This window comes from Botryllus schlosseri, chromosome 14 (assembly GCF_051294905.1).
Source record: "Botryllus schlosseri isolate E-star chromosome 14, Bs_hap1, whole genome shotgun sequence".
NCBI lineage: Eukaryota > Metazoa > Chordata > Ascidiacea > Stolidobranchia > Styelidae > Botryllus > Botryllus schlosseri.
This window is the reverse complement of record NC_137249.1, coordinates 4,270,103-4,294,934: the sequence shown is the minus strand read 5'-3', so window position 1 is coordinate 4,294,934 and position 24,832 is coordinate 4,270,103. Positions and strand designations below refer to the sequence as shown.

At 39.1% G+C, this 24,832-nt stretch overlaps 1 protein-coding gene across 1 annotated transcript in view; it reads left to right on the top strand.

Annotated features, from left to right (window-relative positions):
- The first annotated feature begins 1,009 nt into the window (after positions 1-1,009).
- Positions 1,010-24,832, top strand: part of LOC145455688 (putative dimethyladenosine transferase) — a 72,315-nt gene continuing 48,492 nt past the window's right edge. The window contains exon 1 of the mRNA XM_080333670.1: positions 1,010-1,019. The gene's annotated coding sequence lies outside the window, so the exon portion shown is untranslated. The remainder of the gene's footprint in view (positions 1,020-24,832) is intronic.

Below are 24,832 nucleotides of genomic sequence, written 5' to 3'. Positions count from 1 at the left end.
TGGTTACAAACGGATTTACTTGACAATGTTTTCGTGATTGCCTCTTTTGAGTATGGTAAGATGTTGAAATGTCGAAATTCACTTGTGATTACATTTCCAGAAACTCAGTTGCAACAAAAATAGTTATAGATAACTTATAGAGTTGTAACTTGTAAGTTTCAAGGTTTGTTTCAAATCATTGTGTGAATAACCCGATGAACACGCGATCGACATTGATATAAGCCATTGCCGTGTTTACAAACTTTGAATAATATTATCTCGATGTCAAGGTGACGAATAAACACATTCGGATACGATTCAACTTCACTTGTGTAGTGAGGCATTATCTTGTCTGCAACCGTTGGATTTTGCAAACTATTTCGCACCTATTTGAATAAGTGTTAACCTCACAAAGGACAGGGTTAGAACAGAAATAAGTGACAATTTGTCGGTATTCAAGTCACCGCCGGTGGCAGTTCTGTTATTCGTTACTTATTATACTTATTAAATCTTACCAGTGAAATCCAGTTCTGCGACAAACTGATTACCAAAATAGTACAATGTGAGTGATCGGTATGTCTGTAACACCCAAGTCACGAGAGATCGATATGTCTGAGGAGTTATCTTGTCAGCGATCGCGGGATTTGCAAACTATTTCACACCCATTTGAATAAGTGTTAGTTCGCGAGCACACTATTGTTGGTTTTCGAATCACCGTCTACGACGGTTCTGTGCTGAAAACGTTAGCATGCGACCACACCCGTAAGAATAAGGATATATTGGTGTCACGCTCACCGTAAACGTTAGGATTGACTCGAATCGGTCATATATAGTAATCGGCACTTGAACGTTATTCCCCACACATCCAGAAGTGATCACCATGAAACCAATAAATGATTCCCATGAACATGTGAAAATTTATAAACGTCAAAATAATTTGTTTTTCGCGTTGGGATTAGGGCTAGGAGAATATTAGGGTCGGGGATATCAGGGGCGTGGGAAGGGGGTATTAGGGTGGGTTAGGATATCCTAAGATTAGGGTTGCGGGACGCGGGTGCTAGGGTAGGTTAGGGTCAAGGTTGAGGTAGGATATCCCAAGATTAGGGTTTAATTTGGGGTCAGGGTATCCCAAGATTAGGGTTGGGAATATTGTAATCTTCACCCCCAACTCTAATCTTAGGATATCCTAACCCATCCTTGACCCTGATACCCCTCCCCAACTGTAATCTTAGTATATCCTATCCCCATCCTTGACTCTAACCCACCCTAATATCCCCAACCATTATCTTAGGTTATTCTAACCCTAACCCACCCTAATATCCCCTCCCTCATCCCTAATATCTCCCGACCTTAATCTTAGGATATCCTAACCTAACTCTAACCTACCCTACCCTAATACCCTCATTCCTAATATCCCAACCCTAATCGCAGAATATCCTAACCCTAACCCACCCTAATATCCCCCTCCCCCATCCCTAATATCTGTCCACCACACCCCAACGCGAAAAACCATTCATGTTGAAGTTCATAAATTTTTCTGTTGATACTCATGGGAAGCATTTATTGGTGTCATGGGGATGATTTTTTCGATGTGTGGGGAATAACGAAGAAGTGCCTAATAATCTAGGATATAATCATTAAGTAAGGGCTAATCACGTGACTGTTTACTATACCTGATACATAAACAACACCACCCCACCGCCTATACCTAGAACGGGTTGCCAGTAAATTCGGCCCTCCGAGAATATTGTATTAAAATGTATTACCATCCGTTAACATCAATTAATTACTTGATTATACTATTATTAAGTGATTTGGATGTCAGGGCATGCGTAGATCGCGTAATCGCGGGAGATAGCGCGGATATTCACGGGGCCGAATTTACGTGGCCGAATTTACCGAGGGCCGAGTTTACTGGAAGTTCCTATAACGTTAGTTCACTACCAAACAAGAATACACGGCAGGTAATCACCACAACCTATACGTGAAAGGGTCACCATTCGACCACATCCATCACCATGTCGCCCCGCCTGTACCTGAAAAGGTAACCATGCGACCCCCGGTTTTCACGACACCATGTCGACCCCGCCTATGTCTGAAAGGTGGCATCACCGCCGCACCAATAAGACACAATGGCACCATGCGACCCCCGCCTATACCTGAAAGGGTCACCATGCGACCCCCGGTTTCTCGGCACCATGCCACCCCGCCCAAAAGAGCCCCTGCCAGGTCACCAGTGATTATATCTACGACGGCCGTCTACACATAATTAAATTAGCGCGTGTTGGCTGCCATCAATATGCAATTTGAATCTACGAATTGATTCCCAAATCTTTGAGAGGTTTTAATTCAACGTAAGAATTAATTCACGCTTAGCGCCATTCGGGGTGACTTGGATTTTTCGTTTTTTATATAATATAGTGTCCTTGCAATCTGAGCCCCACCTTACAAATGCGAACAGCAGAGGAAATGAGGCGTCCCATAAAAACATACCAAGTTGGAATCGTGTTCGTCTCATGAATGAAAGTTTTTTGGTACGTTTGGGCGATTCCGATGTATAAATTGAGTATATACTTACAATCCTACCTACAACAATGGGACAGCATGCAACAAAGTGATTACTAAAAGCCGGAAGATGCAAAATCAATTCATCATTAATCTGTGCCCAAATTTTCGAAGACACCTTGTCCATCAGCTCTACCGGTTAATCTGATCGGGTGGGATGACAATATATAAATGTTTTAAAGTAATATATGAAACGACCAATATTATCGATGGAATTCATTCACCAGGTTGAAATATTTTTCGCCCCCACGAGATCAGAAAACAGATCCGATAACTTTTCCTGGCATTTATAGTCGTGATTTTGGTGCATATATAGTAGGCCTGCGGTATGCTGGTACAATTTGAAAGTTTTATACGCAAGAAGGCTATATCTCAAGAAATCAATGATGGCACGGAACACCTCAAGGGAACGGAACACCACAAATCATAGAGTATTTTTTGAGAAATTTAAGCAACTTTTTCAAAACAATTTCCGCCATTACGGCGCCACGACGCACCAAGACATATGAAGTTATAGGCCAAGAAACATGCGACTCCGAGAAGTGTGCAATAACGATCAGCAGCGAGAAGACCTTGGCCGAATAGGACTGCCCTTGTGCTGACCGTAAACTTCGATGTACATACATATCCAATATATGTTTCATTGTCCATAGGCACCTAAATGGCCGGCGCCGAATGTTCCTGTCCTGGCGATCTGACCCCCACAAGACAAATGCCATCTCGAGGGAACATTATTTGCCAGTAAAGAAGCACCAATTTTAAATCGTGTACGTCTTTTAGTGTGGTAGGTTTGGGCGATTTCAATATATTGTGACAAAGCAGATAAGAGGTAACGAAATAACATCATGTAACGAAGTCATTATACCAACGGGTACGCCCGAAGATGTTTAATTATTATTTAGGGGTCCTATCTTTTCCAACAAAACTCAGTCAGCTCTACCGGTAAATCTGATTATGTTAGCAGAGAGAGGATACAAATTTATGGCAACATATATGCAATTCCCAATCATATTGACTGATTCAATCATGAATTATAGAATGTTTTTCGCGCTTCGCGCGTTTAGGAGGTACAAGATCCCTCACTAAACGGACATCCAATGTAGATGATAAGTCAGGGTTGTAACCAAGTCACATTGTTCCGAGTCACGAGTCAATCTTACTTTTGTGGTTTTGACTCGAGTCAAGTCGAGTCATTTTCAATTCATCACCGAGTCGAGTCCGAGTCCAAGTCACCGTTTAAAGGCTCAAGTCCGAGTCATAGTGTTATGACTCGAGTCGAGTCCAAGTCACAGTATTGAAGTCATGTTCAACTCATGTTTTCAATCCTGAATTAGCTTATAGCTTATAGAGAATCAACGAATTCATTCTACATGCTATCTGATATAGAACCAACGAATTCACGTCTAGATACCAGCTGATAGAGAATCAACAGATGCATGTTTATGTAGACGTACAGTTTTTATTTCACATTATCAGGTGGTTGACTAAAAAAAGGTCAGCTTTCCTGCTCAGCTCCCGAAATAGCCGCCGGAGCGTTACTAATATGAGAGGAAATTTTGGATTAACTACAAATAGAGATTTTCGAATTTTACCGGCCACCTCAAGATATTGTTATATTGTGTAAAAATATGATTCATAGCAAATTTGGCTCAATTCCAACTAGAAAAAGCGAATTTATTAGAGTGGAATATTTTGGATATGAAAAAATAGTCGGCTTACTACTAGCATATAATTATATTATATGAAATAATTTCTCACCAAAAACACTCCCTTTATTTTCAAATATAAAATTTTCTCCTCTCATATCATTGATTTTACTTTTTAAAATTAAGCCAGATTCAGTGTTCTTTTTATGCAACATAACAATTTTACCAAGTAGCCACCCAGTAAAATAAATAAGAAGTTATTTTTAAACAACCCTATTGTACAAACATCATACAACATTAGCCATTCATTATTACTCACGTGCACAATGCCAATACCTAACAAAACGTCAAATGGACGGAGTGTATTGTGTGTTTTCACTGACAGCAGATAAAATCAATGATGAGTTACAATTCAAAAATACTAAAGTGGAAAGGAGATCCTCATATATGTTATAGCGGCATGGCCTTAGAATAAATCCACATCTACCGAAACACGTTCCACTGGTGCACTAGATACAGGAATTGACAAGCATTTTTTAACCACATTGAAGAGCATTGGATACTCATTATTTCTGGTCGCCCAATAATGCAAAGAATCATCGCCTTCAAATCTACACATGAGCTTATCAGTCTCTTCCAAGTACTTGACCATCTGATGTATTTCATTGCCTTTAATTGAACTTTGCTTCGATTGTTTGCTTGTATAATTGAAAAGTCTCGAGTACTTTGATTGCGGAGGATCTATTACCTCTTCATCATAGGATGATTTTGTACAATGCATTGCTACTATATGTGACATTGTCTGTTGTTTTTGCGGCGGGATATCTGATATCAGACGAGTGCAACGAAAGCAGCGGCGACAAATAGCGATATCGGCAGAATTCGTCATATGCGTTGATCTAGCCAGTACGATTCGCAAATTTCTTCATTTTCAAGTCATATAAGATATGCCGAGTCAATGACTTGGGTCGAGTCATGCGTAATGACTCGAGTACAAGTCGAGTCAATCCAAATCTAGACGCTTTTCGCAGCTACTTATCACAGGGTTGTAATGACTCGAGTCATGACTCGACTCGAGTCACGAATTTTTGGTGACTCGACTTGACTCGAGTCATTTTGTTGAAAAGGGAAAATGACTCGACTCGAGTACAAGTCGAGTCAATCCAAATATTGACTCGAGTCGAGTCGAGTCATTTTCCCTTTTCAACAAAATGACTCGAGTCAAGTCGAGTCACCAAAAATTCGTGACTCGAGTCGAGTCATGACTCGAGTCATTACAACCCTGTGATAAGTAGCTGCGAAAAGCGTCTAGATTACATAATAGCGACATGACTGTCAATGTATTGGTCGGGAACATGGAAGACTCTACTCTCCGCAAGGCTACCGAACAAAAATATATCGACAAATTTGATACTTTCCGACAAGGGCTGAATATAGATAGAGGATGTATGTCTCACTACACCATGAATGCTTGACTTGACACCTTTTGTTCTTTTCAAATTAGCCTATAAACACCTTATCCAATCCGATTTTAGGCACACAACTCACTATTTTGCATTTCAAATCTAAACTTGATATTTGTGTTTATGACGTCATAGAGCACGCGACTTTGAAATCTAGAATTTCTCATTCCGTATGATGTCATAATATGCATATGTTCAAATTGAAAATATTTATGCGTTGCTCTTTTTGTGTTACTTTCGCTTTGACACCTGATGAAGGAGCGGCGCTCCGAAAGCTCGTGTAACTAATAAAGTTCTATTCATTCGCAAGTGGACGTTAAATAGAGTGTGAAAGCTACCAAGGTCTTACGTTTATATATATCGTCTGCTATCGACGCAACAAAGTATTCATAATAGTAATCGAAATACGGCCGTGAACAGCGAAAGGGTTTTAACATCCCTGGGTTAGGCCTACTAAGGAATAGGTGTATCATGTAGTCAGGGGTGTACGAGTTCTGAGTTAACGTGAAAAGGGTGTATCGTGACAAAAAGGTTGAAGAGTACTGCTCTAGATGACGCAGAAAATATTATTCAATACAGAATCAGCTTTATTACTCGTACAATAGCCAAGTGCAGATTGATAAAATCCTAGCACTTGAAGGAATTAAATGAAAGTAGAAACCTTCCTACCGAGCCAGAAATCTCCTTCAGGATTCCCGAATCCTTTCACGTAATCATCCCAACTTCGGTAGAAATCCACGTTTCCGTGTTTTCTTCGCTGGAAAACCTGCAAGGAATTCGGCGACCAGAGAGAGAGAGAGAGTCTTTATTTTCATCCAACCAAAATACATAACACACGGCAGTGGTGGTGGTACAGAAAATATGCTTGCACAGTATTTGATATTAGATAGGAATGATCGATAAGACCGTGAAGGTCATCTAGTCTGATCACACCAGCATCAAACAGGTACACTTGACTCTAAACAGTCTGGCTGTAAAAAAGGTTACAGTAGTGAAAAAAATAAACTAGAAGAAAAATTAAACGATGGTAGCAAATGATCAATGAAGCAATGTCTGGGCGAGGTAAGGCAACAGTGTTAGTGTAACGACAAGAGGTGATCAAGTAGGGCTTTTCTGAATCTATTATAAGGCAATTCACGGATATGTGGTGGTAATGCATTCCAGATGATAGGTCCCGAGTAGTCGATAGATCTTTTAGTTAGGTTGCTATTGGGTGGCGGTAAGTAGGTATTTCCTTTAGACGAGGATCTCGTGTAGTGGGAGTGGACATTTTTGGCAGGCATGAAAAAGTCATCAAACAGAGGAGGCAAACTATTGGAAAAGTATTTGTGAATGACTTTTGATACTTCGAATCGATGTAGTTGCAAAATTCGGTGCTTACGGTAGTAACGCGATAGTTTGGTACGTAAAGGTACAGATGAGATCAGCCGTATCGCACGGTTTTGCAGGGTTCGAATTCTGCACAAAAATGTTGTGCATGCACTTCCCCATACTACGATTCCATATTGCAGGTGAGAGTGGAAAAGAGAGAAATATATGGTTCGTAGTATTGATCTGGAAACCAAAGATTGCAGACGGGTCATTATTCCCACACACCGAGCTAGTTTTGATATTGTGCTTTCAATATGCTGCTTCCAAGACATTTTGGTATCAATGGTGACACCGAGATATTTTGCTGAGTCACATGTGGAGATTTGTTTATGATTGATGTTCACAGTGAAGCTGTGACTGGCATTATTTAAAAGGAGCATCTCGGTCCTATCTGCATTCAAACTTAGTTTGTTTGCTTCCAGCCATCTCGACACTTTTGGGAGCTCCCATTCACAGATGCATGCAAATCATCGACAGTGTTGGAGGTTATGAAGAAGTGAGTATCATCAGCAAATAGGGTTGTGCGGAATGAAGATGCATTAACAATGTCATTAATATAAATGAGGAAAAAATTCGGTCCAAGGACTGAGCCTTGTGGCACTCCACAAGTTATATTTCCGGTAGTCGTTCTTAATGTCCCCAGTTTAACAAATTGTTTGCGGTTTGCCAGGTAGCTTTCAAGTAGAGTTGCTGCAATACCCCTGATTCCATAGTGTTCTAGCTTGTATCTTAAGATTCTATGGTTAACTGTGTCGAAAGCTTTGCGGAGGTCAATAAAAATGCTGCAGCCACTTTTTTTTTGCAGATGATTTTGTAATAGTCCGCTACAATTGATAGTATTGCATGGTTGGTGTTGTGGTTTGATCTGAATCCATGTCGGAGTCGGAGACAGTACTGCATTCAATTCAAAAAAGTTCTTGAGTCGGCAGTCAATCAGTTTCTCAAAAACCGTGGCAAGATTTGGCAAAACAGATATTGGTCGGTAGTTAGAGATTAGCTTTTTATATATATATTATATAGATATCTAAAACAGGATATCTAAAACTAGATATTCCGGTTGGGCGATGTTACTCGTTACTTCATAGCCGACGGCTATGACCAAATCCCATCATGGTTTTTAAAAATGATAAGCCTGCATATCGGTCAATATATGGCCCATTTTTTCAACTTCATGATAGAAAATGGAGTCTACCCAAGCTATCTAAAAAAAGCCAGAGTAGTCCCTGTACACAAAGCTGGGGATAGAACTAATGTCACCAACTACCGTCCGATATCCGTTCTCCCATGCATCGGGATTGTATTCGAAAAGTTGCTCCTCTCCAGCCTGTCCTGATTCCTCGCCAAAATGTCTGTCATTTCCCCTCAACAATTTGGCTTCCGAAACAAACACCAAACCGCTCATGCCCTCCTAACAGTGGCCGAACAGTACTATGATATCTCAGAGAAGCGAAATGTGGGATGTAGCATTTTTCTCGACCTAAAAAAGGCGTTTGACTGCGTAGATCATAAAATTCTCATCTCGAAATTGGCGCGTTACGGACTTCGGGGCCCACAACTTGAGCTCATGAAAAGTTACCTCACTGGACGCCAACAAATGGTTGCGATCTCAGACACCTTGTCCTCTCCTCGCCCGGTGACCTGTGGTGTGCCCCAGGGCTCAGTACTTGGACCGGTCCTTTTCACCTTATATGTCAACGACATTTTTGAAACCTCCTCATTGAACACCACACTGTTCGCTGATGATACTCACCTCCTCTCTTCCGCATCTTCGACGGCTGAGCTGGATGCCCTGACTGGTGACCAAATGCCCAAAGTCCATGAGTGGACGGCCCAGAACAACCTTTGCATAAACGCCTCGAAATCGCAATTGCTGACAGTAAATTCAAAAAATAACCTAACCGTTAATATCGCTGGTCAGCCCGTTTCCAACACAGATAATGCCAAATATCTCGGAGTTTTACTGGACTCGAACATGTCCTGGAAGAGTCATATTCAGTCCCTAGAAACTAAATTATCACCGAAGTGCGGCCTGTTCTACAGCCTTGGGCGCTTCATGCCAGCATGGGTTCTTCTGATACTCTTTAAATCCTTAATCCAATCGAAGTTACATTATGGCATCCTCTGTTGGGGGGCTGCCAGTAAAACTGCACTCAAGCCACTGCAGAAACTACAGCATAAAGTACTCCGAATCATAGCTAGGGCCCCAAAGGGGCCTGGCTGCCCATCCAATAAGTCGCTGCTGAAGAGATTCGGCGTCCTAAACATAGAAGATATGCGGAAACTAGAAATCGCCAAGTTTATGTATCAGTTTCACTGCGGTCGTTGCCCCGAATATTTCAACGACTTCTTTACCTCTGAATCAAAAGCGCACAAGTACAACACACGCGCGTCCACGTCGTCCAAATATCATATGATCGATCGAAAAGATCATCGCTCCATCAAATATGCCGGACCTGATGTGTGGAACAGTATCCCGCCGGCCATCCGACAGTCGACGAGCATGTCCACATTAAAGTCGAAATACAAGCAATTACTACTAAACAAATACAGTCCATCCTCAAGATTACCGGACCACGACTGACCTATCGATCTCGCTTCCCATGACATGCCGCCCTATTTCTTGTCGCATTCTTTTTCTGTACTATCTTCTTTACTTTCATTCAGTGTGCATGCCTCCTCTTTACATCGCCTAGGCCAAGGTGGGTGTCAGATTCCATAGACTACTCCTTGTCGCTTCGACATCTTCCTGTCTTTTCATTGTATCGCATTTTTGTGGTGTATTGAACTGATAAATTGCTAATAAACCAATGATGAACAGGCTATTGGCAAAATTGATTAGCTTCCAAATCGCTGCAGCCAATGTATAATGTATATGTTAAACTGAATGTTACTAATATAACATTCTCGTGGTGATTTGACCTGATTCAACCTCGTTCGCGAGACAGGGGTAGGTCATACGGTATGGTTGACCCTAGTACCGGGGTTCTCAGCCCTTTCTCGGCAGTGGCCCAATTTCCGATTTGAAAATGTGTTGTGGCCCACCTCTTGTCTTTGAGTCATAACCCTGTTCAAAGCGTGGTAATCAACAGCGGCGATATGACTATTTCTCTGAATATGCGCGTTTTTCACTTAATTTACTGAAGATATTTAAATCTACACATCCAGGGACAAAAAATCGCGCCAAGCGCGACGAAATTTTTCAAGTTGAATAAATATGCTCCAACAAACGACCGACGAAATAATCTTGGGCCCCTTGGAGCTATTTAGAAATCCGTTAAGCAATTTGTTATTGAGCCTAACGTCGTGTCGGAAATTATTATCTGTAAATGAAATACAACAAACCTAATCTGTGATAGCATAATAGCAACAATTGATTATAGCATTAGTACCTTCCTTCTACCCTAACTAATCTTCACTACGTCACTCAGCACATACAAAACATTCTGGTAAAATATTTCCGCGACCAATGTTTAGTCGGCTACCCTAAAATACTAAATCCATTCTTGTTATGCTTGCAATTAGGCCGGAATCTTGTATACAGCCTGTCATTGCCTGCATTATAGCAGTTGCAAAATGAAAGTCAGCACTGTCTACCATTTCTGCCTCCCTTGCGTTAAATGAACAGAGATGCGCCTCGTTCTTGTGTTTCAATAACGTTTTTTGAACTCAGAAATGGCCTACCAACCTATACCTACCAGCTACCACCTTATGACGACCAACACATATATGGCATTACAATAAAAGAGGTGAAGAGGCCGCTGGTTACCTGAGTATTTGAACATGCTATTTGGGGGTACAGAACTTCAGAATAACGCGAAACAATAACTTCATATTGTTAATTTATTCGCTAAAACCTTTTCGACTGACTCTCACCAGTAGCGAAGGTCAGTAATACTCTAACCTACCGATAGGCTAGTTATCTATAGTGATACCTGAGTCAGGGTTGTAATGACTCGAGTCAGACTCGAGTCACGATTTTCTGATGACTCGACTTGACTCGAGTCATTTTCTCAAAATGCGGAAATGACTCGACTCGACTCGAGTCAATCTATGTATTGACTCGACTTGGACTCGAGTCATTGCGCACGACTCGAACCAAGTCATATGACTCGAGACTCAGACGGCCAATACCAACATTTCATTGTAATTTCGAAGAATAGTAAAGTAACCACCCTATTTGGGCTTCGTCTATTGGTACTGGCACTTGAAAATGCGACCGGAAACTGTTAAGTGAGGGAAATTAGTATATTATAAATGCGAACCGTTTGATATCACCAAACAGAGTTATAAAAGCGAGTAAGACCTTAACTGAGAACTGAGCAGTCAACACAATGACTTGGACTCGGACTCGAGTCATTATCCCATGACTCGGACTCGAACCTCTGCTCGACGACTTGGACTCGGACTTGACTCGGTGGCGAATTGAAAATGACTCGACTTGACTCGAGGCAAAACTATAAAAGTGAGATGGACTTGTGACTCGGAGTCTTGTGACTTGGTTACAACCCTGACCTGAGTACTGAGTATGTTACCTATCCACTAGTAGTGCTGTCGGTCAAACCATCGTTAGTTCTCAAAGCGGAGTCTCCATGTCAGTATAGAGATTGTACAATCTCTATAATGCCAGCTACGTTGTAAATTGCTATGGAATAGGTGTTGCCAGTTTTGTGATGGTCGTAGAAAATTCCATGACACCAAAACCCTATAGTTTGTTAGAAAGTCGTTTCCTTGTTTGCGTCAAAACATCAGATCTGATGGTTCATCTGGCGAGCTTCCTGATAAAAGCGATTCTACGTATTTCATAAACGGTATCGATGAATTGACTTCTTCGAAATCACGCAGTCGGCGCTACACAGCTTATCGTCATTGCACACGGTATGCAGTTGATAGAAAGTTGATTGCGTATCTAAACATGAAATTCCTAATAAATTGTTGCACGCGGAACTATGATGGACATTTGGGTGTGTGGCTTAGTTGAAGTTGGTCGCATTATATTGTGCACCTACCCACCCCATCAGTAGTTAGTATGATCGGTCGCGATTCGTAATGGGGTTCTTATGGGCCCGCTGGTGACCTGCCGCGAAACTCGTGTTGGTGACCCCACCCTTTTGACCCCCCCTTCCGCTGGTGACCTGCCATGTGTTCTTATGGGATCTCTGGTGACCCCACCCTTTCAGGTATAGGGCTCGCTCATGACCAGCCGTGAAAACTCGTGTTGGTGACTCCACCCTGCCGTATCGTCGGTGATACCACTCTTTCAGGTATACGTTGTGTCGATGACCTGTCTGATAACGTTACGGGTATAGGGATCTCTGGTGAGGTGGTGTTGAATATCAATTATAGTAAACAGTGACGCCAGTACTTAGCATATATATTCAATATTATTATATATGACCGATTTGAGTTATTCCCAACGTTTACGGCGAGCGCGACTTCGATATATCGTTTTTCTTATGGGTGCGGCGATGATTCGTACTTTCGTTTATAGACTGCGGACGGCATGTCGTACTTTCAGCAAAAAGGTGTGAAATAGTTTGCTAAATCTAGAAATCACTTGAAAGGTAATATTTTGGTAATTAGTTTACCACAGAACCGGTGTAGACGGCGATTCCAATACCAACAATAGCCGCGTTCACATATTAACACTCCAAATAGGTGTGAAATAGTTTGCAAACCCTGCGATCGCTGACAAGATAATGTCTCGGACATAGCCATCTTTCGCGGCTTCGTGTTACAGGCATATCAATCGCTCACGCGGTGAAATTTTCGTAAGCAGTTTGTCACAGAACTTGATTTCACTCACAAAGATTTAATAAGTAACGAATAACAGACCGCCAGTGTCGGTAACTTGAATAGCGACAAATTGTCACTTATTTCTACTCTAACCCTAATCCTTTGTGAAGTGTACGCTTATTCAAAAAGGTGCGAAATAATTCTAAAATCCTACGATCGCTCACAAGATAACACCTATAAGACATAACCATCTCTCGTGACTTGTCGTTACATACATCGCAATCGCTACAATGTAGAATGTTGGTAGTTTGGTGTAGAACTGGATTTCACGAGTCTGATATAATAAGAATATTACCTATTAAGTAATAAGCACCGAATAACAGAACCGTCGCAGACGGTGACTTGAATATCCAAGATTTGATACTTTTCGCGATCGCTATATGTTTCACGTTGACTTTGGTTGCGTGATGCAAATCATGAGAATATTCAATCAATGTGTCAATTTGTCAACTTGAAATGAAACTCACTACACAAACCAAGTTGATTCGTATTTGAATGTGTTGATCCGGTACAACTCTAATCCTTTGAGAAATCCATTTACCGCGATCAGTTGATTCGAACGTAACTTGAATATTGCTGACTCCAACTTCAGTCGCATCGAATTATTCCCACATTCCACGCTGCTGTTTCACACCTATAGAATCAATACCAACTAACTAAACAAGAATCAAGAATCACAAGTATGCACATACAATAATTGTATTTATTACTGAGAAATCAAACGCTTAACAAAACCACGCAACTTATCATTTGCCAACTCTAGCATTACCAAAAAATCAGGTAGGCCTATTGTTGATTGAAAATCCTTGAGTCCTTATTATCAAAAATGTTATAGTGCGGCGTCGGAATCCATTCGCGGGATGTACTAAAGGTAAATTCAGATAATCCAAAATGAAATATCTCGACTTTGACATAATTTGAATTGAAATAGATTGACAAACATGACTACCAACTTTCAACCCAGTCATATTTAGAGATTATACGCATATTGATTTGAAACAAGTAATGAAACCTTACAACTCTATTCACGACTAAGTTTTCCGTTTGTCAAATAGAGTTTCAGTAAATAATTTCACTATGCTATCGCGATATTTTAATGTGTTACTACACACAATCAAGTCAATCAATGAAATAGCACCTGTTGTAAATATTTCTTACTTGACAGCCACTTGTGCATACCGCGATCGAGTTGCGACGCGATGAGTTAAATCGGAATATTTCAATCTATTTGTCGAAACCTTGAACAAGCTGTCTGATTATTTTTTTGTTGCAATTGAGTTAACGGAAATAGTATTACGCATCGACATCTTACCATCTTACCATACTCCAAAGAGTCAACAAGGAAAAACCTTGCCAAGTAAACCCGTTTGTAACTCACCCAATCAACTCAAACAGTATCAGTATGAAAACACCCAAGCATACAGGAGTCCATACAATCACTAAAACCTAAAGTCCGTAACAAGCTCGGCTGTATTCATATCCCTACGACGGGTCTTTTTTTTTCAACTGTAAAAGTCGTTACTATTTCGCAAGACAAAGTAATTACTACTCGATATATTTTGTAAGATAAAAGTAATTTCTACTCGGTGCAGGTGACTTGAGATTAACACATTACATTTGAGTATACGAGATTTGAATGTCTGACCAACGTAGTTGAGAATTCATTTCTTACAATCGAACGCTGGTGTTATATTCAAAGTTATCATGCTGTAAACATAAGGATTGACACATTGATTTGACATATGTTATAGTTGATCATGACTTGAATATTAAATTGTTTGCGTTAATTAGACACGGCGTTGTGGTAAATGTTATGACAGCAACAAACTTTTCAGTGCCATTGTTCTTAACATATTAAGTTGTAAAACTATACGTGTCTGAAATGTTCTTGATTGGAGAATTACTCCACCTCGATAAAAATCACTCTGCGTATCGCGATATCAGGAAATATTTTACAAATGTAATTGTTTCCAGTAACCAAGACTAAAGATGAAACAGCAATATCGGTATTATTACATTCAACAACCAGTACAATTATTAAAATCTATCGTTTGCGATAAACAACGCTAAAGATGCAATAATTCCAATATTCATACATTGAACATCCGATACAAAATGCTTTATTATCCCGATTCGCAACGGGTAATTGAAACGACTAAGTGTAGAGTCAGTATATCACAATGACACGTCGTTACTATTGAATCCAGCAATTGATACGATTTATTGCCGGAATTTGTGACAGCGCATTGAAACATACACAACTTACAGAGTGTGAAAATATCACTTTGGGTATCGAGTACCCTTTGAAGCGCGCAATCAATACATAATTCCAGTCGCACTCTCTAAGACATTTAGAAGTCTACGGATTTACACTTCAAGACTTTGATCAACACAGAAGCAATTTGGAATATCTTTACTGGACGCATCCTATTCAACTAGACTTGAGTATACGCAAAACTCATAGCATTAACAAAATCGCAATAGGCGCTACACTGAAATTTACAAAATGTGTTTGTATTCTTGCTCAAAGTAGTGATCATGAATTATCATTTGAATCTTCTAAAGTAATTGTAATCGTACAACCAAACTTGCGAAAGTCATTACCATAACAAAAGAATATTGTAGGTTGCTTGCTAAATGTATGCCGGAAATATTTGTAGAACGCTCACGACCAAAGAAATCGGAAATTGTCATTCATCAAAGTAAATGTCGTCACAATACTCTGCCACTAAAAGACGTTACTCGTATGTGATTGAATCGCCGGTAATTAACTCGCTAAATCAAACCCTAAGAAATTTCACTCACTCATCGGATATTAAACAGCGTCGCTTAATCGGTGTAGTTCGTTTGTTTCTAAATACAAATCATACCTAGCCAACAGAAAACAATTTTCACTCACTCGGTAATGAAACCAAGTGGTGGGTCTCCATTCGATATTTTGTTTGTGTCAAATACTTTGCAATGAACACATTTGAGTGGTTGAGCTTTACATCATCAAGCTGTCATTTTTAAATCAAGATTTCGGTCAACTTGTAAATGTATCATTTAACTAACCGACATTTAGTGATTCGTGAACATACCAAACGATACACATCCACCTCCGATCTTAGTTTCCATCATCGTGATAATCGAAGTACATTTCTTTCGAATTCGTAACAACCGGCTTTTCTGTGACATGATAAATTTTTGACAAGTTATGCTTAGAAGATTGGTTGCATATCTCGAAAAATAATATACCGCTCATATTGATACTGTTACTCGGTATTTTCCCGTTGTCGATTTTCAAACGAGTAAAATTTATTACTTGAGTTTCTCCGCTTACTATATGTAAATGTAAACTCAGTTGTCTTTTAACATCACAAATACATTGATAAAAGTAGGCAATCAAACGCTACAAGTTTAACTTTTGTAGGATGTGTATGATTACCCCACGCAACTCATTTCTTACCAAAGGTATATGAAATATATTCATGGTACACGAAAATACTCGATATTCCCATACTACGAACCTGTACAACGATTGGCGGTGCTTTCAACTGTTTCGATACCTCAAGAACTTTATTGTCTGAATGGATGTTCATGTATCTTAATAATCAAATAGTTCAACACAGAACTAGTATTAACAGAAACATCAGAGTTGTCTACACAAAAGTTTGTATGTGTACAGTATGCGAATACCATGTGTAAGTCCAGCACAATTGTGGTATACATCCGAGTTTAGTCTCGAGAACCAGTTATTCAAAAAACGTGAAAGTGTTTCTACGTCAAGTCGTTATGTTGACGAAAGCGTATATTGTAATATCATGATCGATTTGCATTCGTTGGTCACAAAATGTCACTACTCTAAATAATTATTTTTCGCCCAAACACAAACGCATACTTGTCACCATTCTTTTTCATCAAGCACGAGTTCAAGAAACCTACTTACTACGACATGAATTGTTATTTTTATGTTGTGTAAATAGGTAATAATTCATTTTAGTAACACTATATCAACATCATCGAGTTGCGCGAATAGATTTACATGTGGTCTTGTGGTTTTAATCGAAGTACACAGCTCGGTCTAATGTAGAGTCATCTCTGTTGTACAGCAACTCGGTAATCGAAATGCATGCATTAAAATTTAAACAGCGATCTTGTTTCGTCACGCGAAAAATATGTTCACTATCGCGATACTCTGCACAGGACGTGTAAATCCTTTTCACACTCGTAATAGTATACCAACGGCTACCGGCGACAACGTTTAACAACACCAACGACACTAAACATACGATACCTACCCAAGTAAAATTTCCATTTTCACCTGGAGGTCAGCCGTTACCTGAGTAAAAATACCATTAGTCTTTGGAGATTTATCGTTTAATCAGAGTAACAATACATTTTCACTTGAGGGTCTATCGTTTCCAAGAGTAACGAACCCCTTTTCCTTTGGAAATCTATTTTTCCCTGGGTAACAAACCAATTTCACTTGGAAATATATTTTTTCCCATGGTAACAAACCTTTTTCACTTGGAAATATATTTTTCCCCGGGTAACAAACCTTTTTCGCTTGGCGTTCCGTCGTTTACCTGAGTAAAAATATCATTTTCCTTTGGAGATCCGGCGTTTACCCATTGTAACAAACCATTTTCACTTGGAAATATATTTTTTCCCTGAGCAACAAACCATTTTCACTTGGAAATACATTTTTTCCCTGAGCAACAAACCATTTTCACTTGGCGGTCCGTCGTTTACCTGAGTAAAAATATCATTTTCCTTTGGAGATCGGGCGTTGACCCATTGTAACAATACATTTTCACTTGGAAATCTGTCGTTTACCTGAGTACCAATACCGTTTTCACTTGGAAATCCATCTTTTCCCTGGGTAACAATACCATTTTCGTTTTGCAAACTGACCACCACACCGGCCAATTTGATATTTTTGTATATTGTTACAACGAACAGTGACAAAATACACACCAACAACGACTCCGATACATTTGTGTAATCGCATACTCACTCGATCTGGTGCATCCCATCAAAATCGGCGGTTAGCCACACACACACACACACACACAATACCAATGCGCTATTTCGATATGACTGCGATGTCCGGGTTCGTGCTTTAGATTTTCCAGAATCAATCCGTCTAAAGGTGTAATCCCCCGACTTTGTTAACTGGTTGATACACGATTAACAATCTTCGGAAAATGTAGGAACGCATGCTACCCATCGTGCTAACGATTCCAGGGTACTTGTGATTAATTTCCTTGCTCACCCTATACAGATTATACGTACAGGGATATGTAGCGGCAATCGGTTTGGTCAATACATATCACCCCATTCAGTATGGAATTACAAACCCAATACAGGTCAGTTCATAACCGGATCCGGATATTCAATGCAAAGCGATAAAGCAGAACCAATGACCAAATGTAATTAAACATGTAGATTCACAACCCTTGATTTTTTTTTTCGTGAAAAATGACAATACATATCGAATATAAATTACGATTGTTAAACCCTACCAAGTATTCACGTAAATGCGGTTTATGACATTACATACAATGTGTCGGTGTACAAATGTTGGGTGTTTATGCACACATCGGTATGACCCATAGACAACATCATCATACCCGCCAGGACTTTGTTATTGCATCGCGAGGTCAATAAAATCAATTTTGTATATTCAATCGGTGGCATAGACGACGGAAGGCTTGGAGATCCAATGTAAAATTCAGACAAACAAACGGGTATATTTGTCCATCTTGGTTATTCACTCAACTACCATTGGTGCTCTCGATACAGCGAACGGTACAGTATGCAACGCATATTATTAGAGTGATATATCCACAGGTAAATATGGGGACTGGCCACAATAATTGTATCGAGATTTAACCCAGATTACTATCCGTTCACTCATTCACTCGAAGGTTTTAGCAACTTGTAACAACACAAGATAGACACGACTGGAATTACTAATATTCATAATGTTTATGATAAGTGTCGTTACCGATCGTTCACTAAGTCGATATGAATATTCGAAAAATCGGATATCACTACTCTCAACACCAGTGATTCGGTTTAAGTTTGAAATCGATTTGGTAATGTAATCCAAGGTGTGTTTCTGCGGGATCTGCTAACCTTTACGAGAAAGTGCTGTCTCTTTGACACATGAAACAATTATTATCAACCACACCTTGCGTGCATCGATTTGTCGGCGTCGTACAATTATTGTGGCCAGTCCCCATATTTACCTGTGGATATATCACTCTAATAATATGCGTTGCATACTGTACCGTTCGCTGTATCGAGAGCACCAATGGTAGTTGAGTGAATAACCAAGATGGACAAATATACCCGTTTGTTTGTCTGAATTTTACATTGGATCTCCAAGCCTTCCGTCGTCTATGCCACCGATTGAATATACAAAATTGATTTTATTGACCTCGCGATGCAATAACAAAGTCCTGGCGGGTATGATGATGTTGTCTATGGGTCATACCGATGTGTGCATAAACACCCAACATTTGTACACCGACACATTGTATGTAATGTCATAAACCGCATTTACGTGAATACTTGGTAGGGTTTAACAATCGTAATTTATATTCGATATGTATTGTCATTTTTCACGAAAAAAAAAATCAAGGGTTGTGAATCTACATGTTTAATTACATTTGGTCATTGGTTCTGCTTTATCGCTTTGCATTGAATATCCGGATCCGGTTATGAACTGACCTGTATTGGGTTTGTAATTCCATACTGAATGGGGTGATATGTATTGACCAAACCGATTGCCGCTACATATCCCTGTACGTATAATCTGTATAGGGTGAGCAAGGAAATTAATCACAAGTACCCTGGAATCGTTAGCACGATGGGTAGCATGCGTTCCTACATTTTCCGAAGATTGTTAATCGTGTATCAACCAGTTAACAAAGTCGGGGGATTACACCTTTAGACGGATTGATTCTGGAAAATCTAAAGCACGAACCCGGACATCGCAGTCATATCGAAATAGCGCATTGGTATTGTGTGTGTGTGTGTGTGTGGCTAACCGCCGATTTTGATGGGATGCACCAGATCGAGTGAGTATGCGATTACACAAATGTATCGGAGTCGTTGTTGGTGTGTATTTTGTCACTGTTCGTTGTAACAATATACAAAAATATCAAATTGGCCGGTGTGGTGGTCAGTTTGCAAAACGAAAATGGTATTGTTACCCAGGGAAAAGATGGATTTCCAAGTGAAAACGGTATTGGTACTCAGGTAAACGACAGATTTCCAAGTGAAAATGTATTGTTACAATGGGTCAACGCCCGATCTCCAAAGGAAAATGATATTTTTACTCAGGTAAACGACGGACCGCCAAGTGAAAATGGTTTGTTGCTCAGGGAAAAAATGTATTTCCAAGTGAAAATGGTTTGTTGCTCAGGGAAAAAATATATTTCCAAGTGAAAATGGTTTGTTACAATGGGTAAACGCCGGATCTCCAAAGGAAAATGATATTTTTACTCAGGTAAACGACGGAACGCCAAGCGAAAAAGGTTTGTTACCCGGGGAAAAATATATTTCCAAGTGAAAAAGGTTTGTTACCATGGGAAAAAATATATTTCCAAGTGAAAATGGTTTGTTACCCAGGGAAAAATAGATTTCCAAAGGAAAAGGGGTTCGTTACTCTTGGAAACGATAGACCCTCAAGTGAAAATGTATTGTTACTCTGATTAAACGATAAATCTCCAAAGACTAATGGTATTTTTACTCAGGTAACGGCTGACCTCCAGGTGAAAATGGAAATTTTACTTGGGTAGGTATCGTATGTTTAGTGTCGTTGGTGTTGTTAAACGTTGTCGCCGGTAGCCGTTGGTATACTATTACGAGTGTGAAAAGGATTTACACGTCCTGTGCAGAGTATCGCGATAGTGAACATATTTTTCGCGTGACGAAACAAGATCGCTGTTTAAATTTTAATGCATGCATTTCGATTACCGAGTTGCTGTACAACAGAGATGACTCTACATTAGACCGAGCTGTGTACTTCGATTAAAACCACAAGACCACATGTAAATCTATTCGCGCAACTCGATGATGTTGATATAGTGTTACTAAAATGAATTATTACCTATTTACACAACATAAAAATAACAATTCATGTCGTAGTAAGTAGGTTTCTTGAACTCGTGCTTGATGAAAAAGAATGGTGACAAGTATGCGTTTGTGTTTGGGCGAAAAATAATTATTTAGAGTAGTGACATTTTGTGACCAACGAATGCAAATCGATCATGATATTACAATATACGCTTTCGTCAACATAACGACTTGACGTAGAAACACTTTCACGTTTTTTGAATAACTGGTTCTCGAGACTAAACTCGGATGTATACCACAATTGTGCTGGACTTACACATGGTATTCGCATACTGTACACATACAAACTTTTGTGTAGACAACTCTGATGTTTCTGTTAATACTAGTTCTGTGTTGAACTATTTGATTATTAAGATACATGAACATCCATTCAGACAATAAAGTTCTTGAGGTATCGAAACAGTTGAAAGCACCGCCAATCGTTGTACAGGTTCGTAGTATGGGAATATCGAGTATTTTCGTGTACCATGAATATATTTCATATACCTTTGGTAAGAAATGAGTTGCGTGGGGTAATCATACACATCCTACAAAAGTTAAACTTGTAGCGTTTGATTGCCTACTTTTATCAATGTATTTGTGATGTTAAAAGACAACTGAGTTTACATTTACATATAGTAAGCGGAGAAACTCAAGTAATAAATTTTACTCGTTTGAAAATCGACAACGGGAAAATACCGAGTAACAGTATCAATATGAGCGGTATATTATTTTTCGAGATATGCAACCAATCTTCTAAGCATAACTTGTCAAAAATTTATCATGTCACAGAAAAGCCGGTTGTTACGAATTCGAAAGAAATGTACTTCGATTATCACGATGATGGAAACTAAGATCGGAGGTGGATGTGTATCGTTTGGTATGTTCACGAATCACTAAATGTCGGTTAGTTAAATGATACATTTACAAGTTGACCGAAATCTTGATTTAAAAATGACAGCTTGATGATGTAAAGCTCAACCACTCAAATGTGTTCATTGCAAAGTATTTGACACAAACAAAATATCGAATGGAGACCCACCACTTGGTTTCATTACCGAGTGAGTGAAAATTGTTTTCTGTTGGCTAGGTATGATTTGTATTTAGAAACAAACGAACTACACCGATTAAGCGACGCTGTTTAATATCCGATGAGTGAGTGAAATTTCTTAGGGTTTGATTTAGCGAGTTAATTACCGGCGATTCAATCACATACGAGTAACGTCTTTTAGTGGCAGAGTATTGTGACGACATTTACTTTGATGAATGACAATTTCCGATTTCTTTGGTCGTGAGCGTTCTACAAATATTTCCGGCATACATTTAGCAAGCAACCTACAATATTCTTTTGTTATGGTAATGACTTTCGCAAGTTTGGTTGTACGATTACAATTACTTTAGAAGATTCAAATGATAATTCATGATCACTACTTTGAGCAAGAATACAAACACATTTTGTAAATTTCAGTGTAGCGCCTATTGCGATTTTGTTAATGCTATGAGTTTTGCGTATACTCAAGTCTAGTTGAATAGGATGCGTCCAGTAAAGATATTCCAAATTGCTTCTGTGTTGATCAAAGTCTTGAAGTGTAAATCCGTAGACTTCTAAATGTCTTAGAGAGTGCGACTGGAATTATGTATTGATTGCGCGCTTCAAAGGGTACTCGATACCCAAAGTGATATTTTCACACTCTGTAAGTTGTGTATGTTTCAATGCGCTGTCACAAATTCCGGCAATAAATCGTATCAATTGCTGGATTCAATAGTAACGACGTGTCATTGTGATATACTGACTCTACACTTAGTCGTTTCAATTACCCGTTGCGAATCGGGATAATAAAGCATTTTGTATCGGATGTTCAATGTATGAATATTGGAATTATTGCATCTTTAGCGTTGTTTATCGCAAACGATAGATTTTAATAATTGTACTGGTTGTTGAATGTAATAATACCGATATTGCTGTTTCATCTTTAGTCTTGGTTACTGGAAACAATTACATTTGTAAAATATTTCCTGATATCGCGATACGCAGAGTGATTTTTATCGAGGTGGAGTAATTCTCCAATCAAGAACATTTCAGACACGTATAGTTTTACAACTTAATATGTTAAGAACAATGGCACTGAAAAGTTTGTTGCTGTCATAACATTTACCACAACGCCGTGTCTAATTAACGCAAACAATTTAATATTCAAGTCATGATCAACTATAACATATGTCAAATCAATGTGTCAATCCTTATGTTTACAGCATGATAACTTTGAATATAACACCAGCGTTCGATTGTAAGAAATGAATTCTCAACTACGTTGGTCAGACATTCAAATCTCGTATACTCAAATGTAATGTGTTAATCTCAAGTCACCTGCACCGAGTAGAAATTACTTTTATCTTACAAAATATATCGAGTAGTAATTACTTTGTCTTGCGAAATAGTAACGACTTTTACAGTTGAAAAAAAAAGACCCGTCGTAGGGATATGAATACAGCCGAGCTTGTTACGGACTTTAGGTTTTAGTGATTGTATGGACTCCTGTATGCTTGGGTGTTTTCATACTGATACTGTTTGAGTTGATTGGGTGAGTTACAAACGGGTTTACTTGGCAAGGTTTTTCCTTGTTGACTCTTTGGAGTATGGTAAGATGGTAAGATGTCGATGCGTAATACTATTTCCGTTAACTCAATTGCAACAAAAAAATAATCAGACAGCTTGTTCAAGGTTTCGACAAATAGATTGAAATATTCCGATTTAACTCATCGCGTCGCAACTCGATCGCGGTATGCACAAGTGGCTGTCAAGTAAGAAATATTTACAACAGGTGCTATTTCATTGATTGACTTGATTGTGTGTAGTAACACATTAAAATATCGCGATAGCATAGTGAAATTATTTACTGAAACTCTATTTGACAAACGGAAAACTTAGTCGTGAATAGAGTTGTAAGGTTTCATTACTTGTTTCAAATCAATATGCGTATAATCTCTAAATATGACTGGGTTGAAAGTTGGTAGTCATGTTTGTCAATCTATTTCAATTCAAATTATGTCAAAGTCGAGATATTTCATTTTGGATTATCTGAATTTACCTTTAGTACATCCCGCGAATGGATTCCGACGCCGCACTATAACATTTTTGATAATAAGGACTCAAGGATTTTCAATCAACAATAGGCCTACCTGATTTTTTGGTAATGCTAGAGTTGGCAAATGATAAGTTGCGTGGTTTTGTTAAGCGTTTGATTTCTCAGTAATAAATACAATTATTGTATGTGCATACTTGTGATTCTTGATTCTTGTTTAGTTAGTTGGTATTGATTCTATAGGTGTGAAACAGCAGCGTGGAATGTGGGAATAATTCGATGCGACTGAAGTTGGAGTCAGCAATATTCAAGTTACGTTCGAATCAACTGATCGCGGTAAATGGATTTCTCAAAGGATTAGAGTTGTACCGGATCAACACATTCAAATACGAATCAACTTGGTTTGTGTAGTGAGTTTCATTTCAAGTTGACAAATTGACACATTGATTGAATATTCTCATGATTTGCATCACGCAACCAAAGTCAACGTGAAACATATAGCGATCGCGAAAAGTATCAAATCTTGGATATTCAAGTCACCGTCTGCGACGGTTCTGTTATTCGGTGCTTATTACTTAATAGGTAATATTCTTATTATATCAGACTCGTGAAATCCAGTTCTACACCAAACTACCAACATTCTACATTGTAGCGATTGCGATGTATGTAACGACAAGTCACGAGAGATGGTTATGTCTTATAGGTGTTATCTTGTGAGCGATCGTAGGATTTTAGAATTATTTCGCACCTTTTTGAATAAGCGTACACTTCACAAAGGATTAGGGTTAGAGTAGAAATAAGTGACAATTTGTCGCTATTCAAG